This window comes from Penaeus vannamei, chromosome 37, assembly GCF_042767895.1.
Source record: "Penaeus vannamei isolate JL-2024 chromosome 37, ASM4276789v1, whole genome shotgun sequence".
In the NCBI taxonomy this organism is placed as follows: Eukaryota; Metazoa; Arthropoda; class Malacostraca; order Decapoda; family Penaeidae; genus Penaeus; species Penaeus vannamei.
In genome coordinates, this window is record NC_091585.1 from 22,700,322 (window position 1) to 22,712,821 (window position 12,500).

At 44.7% G+C, this 12,500-nt stretch overlaps 2 protein-coding genes across 4 annotated transcripts in view; one reads left to right on the plus strand and one right to left on the minus strand.

Annotated features, from left to right (window-relative positions):
• Pask (PAS kinase) overlaps positions 1 to 12,500 on the minus strand; it is a 129,650-nt gene that overhangs the window by 74,689 nt on the left and 42,461 nt on the right. The window lies entirely within an intron of this gene.
• The window catches only part of LOC113818106 (solute carrier family 25 member 32), an 88,604-nt gene continuing 80,579 nt past the window's right edge, over positions 4,476 to 12,500 (plus strand). Inside the window, exon 1 of the mRNA XM_070115610.1 lies at positions 4,476 to 4,526. The gene's annotated coding sequence lies outside the window, so the exon portion shown is untranslated. The remainder of the gene's footprint in view (positions 4,527 to 12,500) is intronic.

The window sequence follows — 12,500 nt, forward strand, 5'->3', positions numbered from 1 at the left end:
CGTCACCCTCGTTATCTTGTTTTTTTACAGTTGGCTGTTATCTATGCGTACCAATGTGCGTTAACGTGTTTATATTACATACTTACATATACATACATACATATATACATACATACACACACAGTCGCGTACCAATGTGCGTTAACGTGTTTATATTACATACTTACATATACATAGATACATATATACATACATACACATACACACATACACACACAGTCGCGTACCAATGTGCGTTAATGTGTTTATATTACATACTTACATATACATACATACATACATAAACACACACACACACACATACACACACAGTCGCGTACCAATGTGCGTTAATGTGTTTATATTACATACTTACATATACATACATACATACATAAACACACACACACACACATACACACACAGTCGCGTACCAATGTGCGTTAATGTGTTTATATTACATACTTACATATACATACATACGTACACACACACATACACACAGTCGCGTACCAATGTGCGTGCTAATGTGTGTTTATATTCTGCCTTACATATACATACATACATACATACATCCGTACACACACACACACATACACAGTCGCGTACCAATGTGCGTTAATGTGTTTATATTACATACTTACATATACATACATACATACATAAACACACACACACACACATACACACACAGTCGCGTACCAATGTGCGTTAACGTGTTTATATTACATACTTACATATACATAGATACATATATACATACATACACATACACACATACACACACAGTCGCGTACCAATGTGCGTTAATGTGTTTATATTACATACTTACATATACATACATACATACATAAACACACACACACACACATACACACACAGTCGCGTACCAATGTGCGTTAATGTGTTTATATTACATACTTACATATACATACATACATACATAAACACACACACACACACATACACACACAGTCGCGTACCAGTAATGGGTTAATTAATGTTTATATTACATACTTACATATACATACATACATACATAAACACACACACACACACATACACACACAGTCGCGTACCAATGTGCGTTAATGTGTTTATATTACATACTTACATATACATACATACATACATACATCCGTACACACACACACACATACACAGTCGCGTACCAATGTGCGTTAATGTGTTTATATTACATACTTACATATACATACATACATACAGACATACATACGTACATACACATACACACACACGCACAGTCGCGTACCAATGTGCGGTAATGAGATTATGAGTTTATATGTATTACATACTTACATACATACATTCACACACACACACGCACACGCACACACACACACACACACACACACACACACACACACACACACACACACGAGTCCCTATACAGCGTTTAGGCAGATGCATATATACACACATACACAAAACAACCTCTTTTAAATCCAAGCATTAAAAAAATAAATAAATAAACAAAGCTTATTACGCCACAACAATGCAGACACCGGAAGCATCCGAAGAAAACAAACACACACACAAAACAATAACAAAAACCCTAGACCACGCATCGGAAACCACGAACAACGACAATAACAGAGACGAAAGAACAACAAATACATAAAAAAAAACGAAAAATAAATGAAAAAGAAAATAAATGAAAATAGGAATTAATGAAAAAGAAATAAAAAATTAAAAGATAAAAGAAATAAAAAATAAATGATAAAAGAAAGAAAAAATAAATGATAAAAGAAAGAAAAAATAAATGATAAAAGAAAGAAAAAATAAATGATAAAAGAAAGAAAAAATAAATGATAAAAGAAAGAAAAAATAAATGATAAAAAGAAAGAACAAATAAATGATAAAAAGAAAGAACAAATAAATGATAAAAAAGAAAGAAAAAATAAAATGATAAAGAAAGAAAAAATAAATGATAAAAAAGAAAGAACAAATAAATGATAAAATAAATAAAAAATAAATGATAAAAGAAAAAAAATAAAAAAATAAATAAAAAATAAAAAATAAACAACCAGGATACAACATAAAAACCAATATGGGATCTCAGGGGACCGTTTAGAACAACATCAAACCCACTACACCCAAGAACTTTCACCCAAAGTTCTTCCAAGTTCTCCAAGATTTTCACACAACTTAGGACGCGAGGATGAATGTCGTATGCGTGCAGTACGTGAGAGGAAGGGGGGAGGGGAGGTGGAGGGGCAGGGGGGGAGTGTCTGTTTGTTTATTTACAACTGTAAGTATAGAAGCTTTAACAAAACGTTTTTTTTTTTTATTGTAGACATAGTAAGTTTGGGTCCAGTGCTGAAATATTGATATTAGGAATCAGGGTAAGAGCAACAATGAATGTTTGAAAATCATAATCCTATCCGAATGCACACGCACACGCACACACACACACACACACACACACACACACACACACGCAAACACACGGTAAGACTCACACGCACACATACACATACACACACACATACACACACACACATACAAACGTACTTGCAGTAACGGTCAAAAGTCCTGTTAAACATGTCCCGAACAATGACTACATCCCCACCCCCCACCCCCACCCCGCGAAAGAAAAAAAAGGAAGAAACAAGAAAAAAGAAAAAGAAAAAAAATTACACACCCTCTCGCCGCGTACACATCCCAAGAACTCAAAACTGCAATTCATGCCTTAAAATCTACAAAGCTACATGAAATGCCAATTCCTTAATACAACGATTTTTTTTCTTTAAATCACATCCATCACGTTCTTTCTCCCGAACACATAAAACACACACACACACACACACACACACACACACACACACACACACACACACACACACCCACACACACACAAAAAAAAAAAAAAAAAAAAAAAAAAAATAATAATAATAAAAAAATAAATAAATAAAAAAAAAAAAACTACACACAAAAAACTACACATAAAAAACACAAAAAAACTACAACTGAGACATATCAATAACACACCAAGCACAGTTATTCGCCACACTGCGGCTCGTTAACGGCGACGAAACCCCGTGTTAACACTGCACGAGGAACAGCTCCCACTCGAGCGCCGTGGTGGAAGACGCACGCAACCCCCTCCTCCTCCAGAAGCCGTTCGTGCCGCCCCGGTTTACATCGTCATGAACAATCCCTTTTGTTAAGGAAAGGGAAGAGGGAGAGAAAGAGAAAAGAATATCCTATGTATGAAAAAAAGAGAAAAGAATATCCTATATCTGAAAAAAATAAGGGAAAAATAGATCTAATCCCCTCAACCAAAGAGAAAGGAAAGGAAAAAAAAAAAAAAAACAGAGAAAAGAGACAAAGAAATTAGAAAAAAAAGAAAGAAAAAAAAATCCAAAAAGAAAAATCTGATAAACGAAAACAAGAAAAAAAAGAAAACACCGAAACGAAAGCAAAAGCTAACCGGACCTCCCCCCCTCCCCCCCCCCACCCCCCCGCACACACACAAACCAAACGTCAACAAAATCCATCGAAAACCGAACTAAAAATAGCCCTCGACGAGCGGCGGTTTCCCCGACAGGTGCGACGGGCGCCGCCGACGCTCAAGGCCTACGAGTGCGTCGGGGCGTGTGACGTAATCCCCCGCGCCGAACCGTAACGTCTTGCATCAGTCGTAGGAGAAGGGGGGGGGGGGTAGATCTTCCCTATCTAAAGGATGTCTTTTTTTTTTCTTAAGCAGGCATGCATCGTTAATCAGATGACTATTAATAGTTTATTTATTTATTTATTATTATTTTTTTTAAGGAATCGGGTATTCGATAATACTTTCCACCTCATGCCATCGTTTCTGACGACGACAAAAAAATACAATCAGTGAATAAAATTAATAACTAACAAATAATAATAACCAAAAACTCCTAATAATACAATCAGTGAATAAAAATAATAACTAACAAATAATAATAATAACACAAACTCCTAATAATACAATCAGTTAATAAAAATAATAACAACAACAAAAAATCCTAATAAAAATAACGAATGATTAAAGTGACAAAGTCTGCAGAGGTGCGCACTTGGGATGCACGTTGCCTTTGCGTCGCAGTACAAGGGACAGACCCCTTGAGGCGTCCCCGTCAGAAGGCCAGGTCTGTTTTTTTTTTTCGTCAGCGCATACCTGCACCTGTTAATCCCCCCCTCCCCCCCCCTCCTGTCGGTTACAACCCACCCCTCAACACGGTTCCAAAACCCTCAGAACCACACCATACCCAACACAACCATACCATATCCGAGAGAAAAAAAAAATCCAATAAAAGCACACCAGAAAACACCACCCCCTAAATCCTCGCTGTCAACTCACCTGGGCAACCACCACCGCCCCCGCCCGCCCCCCAATCCACCCCCCTCTTCATCAACCACCTTCTCCCCTCCCCGTTGGGCCCTCACTCCCCCTGGGTATCCCCGTCGGTATATAAGGCCGGGGCTTCCAGGGTCTAGTTTTCACTCGGCTGGTGATCCATTCCGCTTACTGGCGAGTCTCGGAGCATCACGAAAAGGTGGGAGATACGCCCTTACCATATATATATATATATATATATATATATATATATATATATATATATATATATATATATATATATATATATATATAATTTTATTTTCCAGGTACCATATCTACGCACTTTTATTCCAGGTTTATTCTAACAGGATTTACCATTTTCAGAGTAACTGACAGTATACAAAAAAGTCAAAACTCCCCAAGACGAAGTTGTAAACGTTGCAACTCCCCCCCCCCCCCTTCATTTTAAGAGCGTAAACAGGCGTTAACGTCATCGTCTTATCGCATAAGACTGCCCGCCCGCCGCTGTCAAGATAAGAAGAAAAAAAAGTAAAATGGGGGCTAGGACAGGGAGGGAGGGAGGGATAGATGGAGTGAAAAAAAGAGAAGGCAGGAGGGATTGATGGAAGAAGGGAAGGAGAGATCGAGGAAATGAAGGGAGGGAGGAAGGAAGAGAAAAAAGGAGGGACGGATAGAAGGTAGAAAGAGAGGAAAGGACGAAGGAAAGAAGAGAAGGGAAGGAGGAAGGAAAGAAGAAGAGAGGGAGGGAGAAAGGAAAGAGGAAGAGAGGGAGGGAGGAAGAGAAGGAGGGAAGGTTTGGGAGTAGTAAAGACCGTTGTCAAAATCACCAAAGCATTCCGCGCGTTCTTGTACGGCCGACTGTGGCAACGGCGTTAATCTCTCGTGCTCTTGATAAGTTCGTTAGCACGTCTATCTACGGCCGGACGGTGGCCAAGGACGCGAGCAGATGAACCCCAAGCACTCGTCCACGCCTCAAGGACACACGCGAGTGGAACATCATGGCACACACTCACCCACTGCATCCCTAAACACGCACGCGCACACACACACACCTACTCGCATCTACACACGTCCTCCCAGGGTCTATATATGAAGTTTGCATACACTCAAACACAAGCACATCCAACTGCTGATATGCATATACATGCGAAAGCGTGCACACACCCTCAAATTCTCATGCAAACACACACGCACACACACTCAGGCGCACATACACATACACGCGCAAGCACACGCACACACAGGCACACATACGCGAGCAAGCACACGCACACACAGGCACACATACACGAGCAAGCACACACACACACACACAGGCACACATACACGAGCAAGCACACGCACACACAGGCGCACATACACACGCACACGTACACACGTACACACACACACACACACAGGCGCACATACACACGCACACGCACACGCACACGCACGCACACACACACACACACACACACACACACACACACACACACACACACACACACACACGCTCACACTCACACTCACACACACACACTCCCCCCCCAACCCCAACCCCATACGCGCCCACCCTGGCAATTTAACGGTACTGCCCAGACCGCAGCAAGGACACTCTCTCACGCCAAGGCTGTTCAACCCTTGTCCTTGGAGCACTATTCGGATCATCGCTATGTCCCCTTTTCTCTGTTTATGCGTTGCTCCGGTTTTTTTTATTTATTGAGATTCCTTTACTTGTCTGCCGGTCGGTCTGTTATTGTTCGGAAAGCGTGGCCGTCAAAGTCTTGCTCGTGAGGTTTTTGTTTGATGTATCTACCATTGTTTTTTTTGTTTGTTTTTTTTACCTCCTTCCTCCTATTCCTGTTTCTCTGACTTCTTGCCGCTCATTTGGTCTCTCTGCCTCTGTCTTTGTCTTTGTCTCTTTCTCTTTCTTTCTTTCTTTCTTTCTCTCTCTCTCTCTCACTTACCTATCGTCCTAGTTTTCTTTTCTCTTCTCACTCACTCTTCTTCCCCCTTCCTCCCTATCTCTCCCCTCTTCTTCCCTTTCCTTCTTCCTTCCTCCATACCCCCCCTCTCCCCCCTTTCTTTCATTCTCCCATGAGGGTGGAAAGCGTGACGCCATGTGTGACACGGCGAGTCGATAGTCACTCTCCACCGTCATCTTCCTCTCCTTATGCCCCCACAGGCTGTGGCCATCATCATCACCCTCCCCCTCCCCCTCCCCCCTCCTCCTTCTCCTCCTACCCCTCTCCCTTCGCTCCTCTTCTTTCTCCTTCTTCTTCTCCTCTCTTCCTTCGCTCCTCTTCCTTCTCCTCCTCTCCCTCCCCTCTCCCTCCTTTTCCTCTCCCTCCCCTCTTCCTCCTCCTACTTCTCTCCCTCCCCTCTTCCTCTTCCATCTCCCTCTCCTCTCCCTCCCCTCTTCCTCCTTCTCTTCTCCCTCTCCTCTTCCTCCTTCTCTCCTCTCCTCTTCCTCCTTCTCCTCTCCCTCCTCTTCCTCCTTCTCCTCTCCCTCCCCTCTTCCTCTTCCATCTCCCTCTCCTCTCCCTCCCCTCTTCCTCCCTTTTCTCACCCTTCTTCCTCCTCCTCCTCCTCTTCCTCCCCTCCTCCTCCTACTACTTCTCTCCATGCCCTCTTACTCCTCCTCCTACTTCTCTCCCTCCCCTCTTGCTCCTCCTACTTCTCTCCCTCACCTCTTCCTCCTCCTCCCTCTCCCTCCCTCTTCCTCCTTCCTCCTCGCCTTTCCCTCCTCTTCTTCTTCTTCCTCCTCCTCCTCCTCTCCCTCCCATCCTCCTCCTCCTCCTCTCCCTCCCCTCTTCCTCCTCCTCCTCCTCCCCTCCCCTCTTCCTCTCCTCCCTCCTCTCCCTCCCCTCTTCCTCCTCTCCCTCCCCTCTTCCTCCTCTCCCTCCCCTCTTCCTCCTCCTCCCTCCTCTCCCTCCCCCTCCTACTCCTCATCATCATCATCACCACCAACCTCCTCTATCTCCTCCACTTTCTCTTCCTCTTCCTCCTACTCCTCCTCATCATCATCTCCTCCTCCGCCTCATCATCATCACCACCACCACCACTATCATCACCACCACCACCACCACCCTCCTCCTCATCATCATCATCACCACCACCCTCCTCCATCTCCTCCTCTTCCTCCTCCTCCCCATCATCATCATCATCCTCATCTCTCCCGCCTCATCATCACCACCACCAACACCACCAACACTGTCATTACCATCATTACCGGATCGATGTCGTAATGACGTATTGCATATCTGAAAAAAATATCTTGAAATGCAAACCTACAGACAAACAAAATTTTAAAACATGTGGATGACAAGCATTTCTCATTTCGGAATGAAAATAGAAATAATAATCATAACAGCAATTTCATGATAAAAAGAAATGACAAGGATAATGGTAATCATACCCGTAATAATATCAACTACAACAATAACAATAATAATAGCAATAGTAAAAGTAAGACTAATAATGACAATAATAATAACAATAACTGATAATGATAATAATGATAAAAAAACAATTATGTGATGATGATGACGACGATGATAATAACTGATAATATCAAAACAACAATAATAAATATAACAAATGGCAATTACACCGTAAAAAAAAATCGTCCGCCCCCCACAAGCGAGATACCACCACCGCGCCTTTTTCCCCTAAAAAAAAAGCACCACCGCGTCTTTTTCCCCTAAAAAAAAGCACCACCGCGTCTTTTTCCCCTAAAATAGAAAAAAAAAAAATTCCCATTCCACCAGGGAGGGGGGTGGGGTGGGGGTGACGCTCCCCGACGCTCCCCCGCTTGCACTTTCTAAATATAGATCTCTTCATGGTGAACCCTACCCCCTTCCCCTTCCCCTTCCCCCCATCCACCCTCTCTTACTGCCCCCCCCCCGCCCCCTCCCCCATCCACCCTCTACCCTCTCTACCCCCCCCCCCTACCTGATCCCGTTATGGCCGTCAGATATCAACCAACTTTCTATGCAAATTGTTATTCGGGATACGATTTACACGGGGTTGATATGGCTCCGTATCGCTCGTCATATATATATATATATATATATATATATATATATATATATATATATATATATATATATATATATATATATATTTAGAGGCTTGGTCCCCCCGCCTTTTCCTCGTCTTCTCGAATGGTGAAGGTACTCGAGTGAGGGAGGAGGAGGGAGGGAGGAGGGAGGAGGAGGGAGGGAGGGAGGAGGGAGAGAAGGAAGAAAGGGAAGGAGGGAGGGTGGGAAGCAAGGAAGGAGGAGAGAGGGAGGGAGGGAGGGAGAGAGGGAGAGAGGAGAGAGGGAGAGGAGAGAGGGAGGGAGAGAGAGAGAGAGAGAGAGAGAGAGAGAGAGAGAGAGAGAGAGAGAGAGAGAGAGAGAGAGAGAGAGAGAGAAAGCGAGAGAGGGGGAAAGAGAGAAAGAGAGGGGTAGAGAGAGAAAGAGAGAGGGGGTAGAGAGAAGAGAGGGAGGTAGAGAGAGAGAGAGAGGGGGTAGAGAGAGAGAGAGAGAGAGAGAGAGAGAGAGAGAGAGAGAGAGAGAGAGAGAGAGAGAGAGAGAGAGAGAGAGAGAGAGAGAGAGAGAGAGAAATAGAAAGAGAAAAAGAGAGAGAGAGAGAGAGAGAGAGAGAGAGTATTGACGAAATGTCGACATATATTACCTGTTCTAGCAACTTTAAAGAGAAATTTAGGTGATCGTTACTACAATAATTCCTATTGTTTTCGTATTGCGTTTATTTGCATTGTCGCTCGTTTTCTATCCATTTTCTATTCTCTTTTATTGTCCCCCATATCATATTTCTTGACAATTCCCCATCATATCTTATTTCAGTTCCTCTCGTTACCTTTCCTCTTCCTCCTTTCTCTCCTTTTTGTTTGTTCCTCCTCCTCCTCCTCCTACCCTTCTCTCTCTTCTCTTCCCTCCCTCCCCCTTCCCCGTCTTCCTCCTCCTCCTCCTCCTATCCTTCCCTTTCCATCTCCTCCCTCCCTCAATTCCTCCCTCCTCTTATCCTTACCTTTCCTTCTTCTTCTTCTTCTTCTCCTCCTTCTCCCTCTTCCCTCTTCCTCCTCCTCCTCCTTCTCCTTCTTCCTCTCCTCCCTACTTCCCTCCTCCTCCTCCTTCTCCTCTCTCCCTCCACCTCCTCCTCCTCCTTCTCCTCTCTACCTCCACCTCCTCCTCCTCTCTCCCTCCACTTCCTCCTCCTCCTTCTCCCCTCTCCCTCCACCTCCTCCACCTCTTCCTCCTCTTTCCCTTCACCTTCTCCTCCTCCTTCTCCTCTCTCCCTCCACCTCCACCTCCTCCTCCTCCCCAGACCTAAACAGCTGTCACCACAACGCTCCCGCCCTCCGTATCTTGACACTTTCAACCCACGAAAATAGATTATAAATGCAACTTTCATTTTATATATTCTAAAATGCTTCATGTTTTCAAAAATACAATGCAAATATAGAAAAAAATATCGTTTTTTTTTGGGGGGGGGGAGAGGGGAAAGAGGGGAAGAAAGGGGAGGATGGTGATGAATTTTGTACGGTATGTAATTTGCATATACACGAGTGAGAGGGGAGGGAGGGAGGGGGGACGTGAGAGGAAGGATTGGGGAAAAGAGAGAGAAAAGGGTGAGTCAGAAGTAGAGGCCGAGAAAAAGAGAAAGAGAAAGGGAGAGAAAGAGAGTGAAGGAAAGACTGAGAAGCAGAGGGGAAAAGGAATGGGAAGGAGAAAGGGACAAAGTAAAGAAGGGAAAGTTGAGAGACAGGGAGGCTAGAGGAAAAGGTAAAGAGAAGGAAAAGATACGAACGAACCAAATAGGAAAATGAAAAAAAAGAACGAAAAAGTAAAAAATAAAAAAAGAGGAAATAAAACGATACACTGGGAAGGGATAAAAAAAGAACAAAGAGAAAGAGAGACAGGGGAAGGAGTGAGAGAGGAGGAGGGAAGAGCGACGTAACCGTAGCGCCACACCTCCTCTCCAATTCCCTATCACCTCCACACAGCATGGAACTTCACCGGCAAAACTTCCGCAACAATAATGTAGCAAAACGGGCAGTGGCGACCATAAAGTTAAATAAGATGTGAGAGAGAGTAAGGGAGGTGGGAGGAAGAGGGAGAGAAGGGGGAGGGAGGGAAGGAAGGAGAGGAAGAAGGGAGTAGGAGACGGAGAGAGGGAAGGAATGATTGGGAGAGGGAGACAGGGGAGAGAGGGAGAAAATTGAGAGAGGGAGCGAGGGATAGGAGGGAGAGGGAGAGGGAGAGGGAGAGAGGGAGAGAGGGAGAGGGAGGGAGAGAGAAGGGAGGGAGAGAGAGAGAGAGAGAGAGAAGAGAGAGAGAGAGAGAGAGAGAGAGAGAGAGAGAGAGAGAGAGAGAGAGAGAGAGAGAGAGAGAGAGAGAGAGAGAGAGAGAGAGAGAGAGAGAGAGAGAGAGAGAGAACCAGAAGAACGGGAAGAGGGCGGAAATAAGGAAAAGGAAAAAAAGAAGGAAAGAAAGAGACAAAAAGAGAAAAAAAAAGAGAAAAAGAGAAAGACGGAAGACAAGGAACGATGATCATGCGAATCCCCGCCTCCCCCACCCCCCCTCCTATTTTCCACCTCGAACACACCCCAATACATCATTCAGAACACATGCGCTCATACGAGAAACTGCACCGTACTACCAATACGATCATACATCCCGTGGGAGAGGACTGTGGGATGAGGGTCGGGGGAGAAGCGTGGGAAGTAAGGAAAAAGGGGAGGAGGAAGAAGAAGGAAGGAGGGGGAAAGGAAGAGAGGAGGAAGAGGAAGGAAAGGAGGGCGAAAGGAAAGGAGGGCGAAAGGAAGGGAGAGAGGATGAGGAAGGGAGGAGGAAAGAGGGAGAAAGCGAAAGGAAGGGAGGAGGAAGGGAGGAAGGAAAAGGAGGGCGAAAGGAAGGGAGGAGGGAAAGGAAGGGAGGGAGGAAGGAAGGAAGGAGGAAGGAAGGAGGGTGGGAAAGGAAGAGGAAGGAAGGGAGGGAGGAAGAGGAAGGGAAGGGTGGAGGAGAGAGGAAGGAAAAGGAGGGGGAATGGGAAGGAGTGAGGGGGAAGGGGTAGAGTGAAAGAGAAGGGATGAAGGGAGAGGGAGGGGGAAGTAAAGGGAGGAGGAAGAGGGATGGGAAGAAGGGAGGAGGAAAAGGAAGGAATAAGCAGGAAGGGAAGGTAGGAGGAGGAGGAAGGAAGGAGGGGAAATGGTAGAGTGAGAGGTACGTAAAGGGAAGGGAGAGGAAGGGGGAAGGGGAAGGGATTGGAGGAAGGGAAAAGAAAGAGAGGGGGAAGGGGTAAAGTGAAGAGGGAGGGAAAGAAGGGAGGAGGAAGGGGAAGGGGAGGGATGAGGGAGAGGTAGGGAATGAGGAAGAAGGAGTAGAGTGGAGAGGAGGGGAAGAAGGAGGGAGGAAGGGGTAAGGGGAAGAGAACAGAGGAGGAAGAGAGAGGGGGAAAGGGAAGGGAAGAGGAATTGGAGGGCAAAAGAGGGGGAATGAAAAAAACAAAGAGAGGAGGGAGAAGGGAAAAGAAAAAAGGGAAGAGAGGGAGGGAGAAGGAAAAAGGAAAGAAAGCAGGAAGGCAGAAGGAAAGAGGAGGCGAAGGAGGTGAAGAGGAGGAGATATTTAATTGACCGGCAGATCGTGATCCACTCGATATTTGGATTTTTATGACCTTCTCTCGTCACCTTGCCGTGCCGAGATCCGGAAGAATCTAGACGCAGATCAATACGCTGATCAAGAGTCAATCAAGGAATCCAAATTCAATTTTAATCTATCTGTCTCTCTGTCTCTCTATCACTCCTTCCTCCTCTTTTTCTGTTTGTTCAGTAATTTTTTTTTCTTATTACCCCCATGTTCTTATTTTCTTCATTCTCCCCTCTTATTGTGCTTTTCCCCTTTCTCTCTTTATCCTTTCTTTTACCTCTCCTCTTTCTTTACTCCATTCTCTCCACATCTACTCTATTTCCCCCCACCTTTTGTGCCTGCTTCTTTCGGTCCCTATTTCTTTCCCATTCTCTTATTTCCATCTTTCATGTCTTTCCCTCTATCTTTTCACCTCTTTACACATTTCCCTCCATTCCCTTCTTTCTATGCCTTGTGCTTCCCCCCGTCTCCTTCCTCTCCTCTCCCCCATTCCCTCTCCCTCCCTCTCCCATTCTTCCTTTCCTTTCACCTCTTTT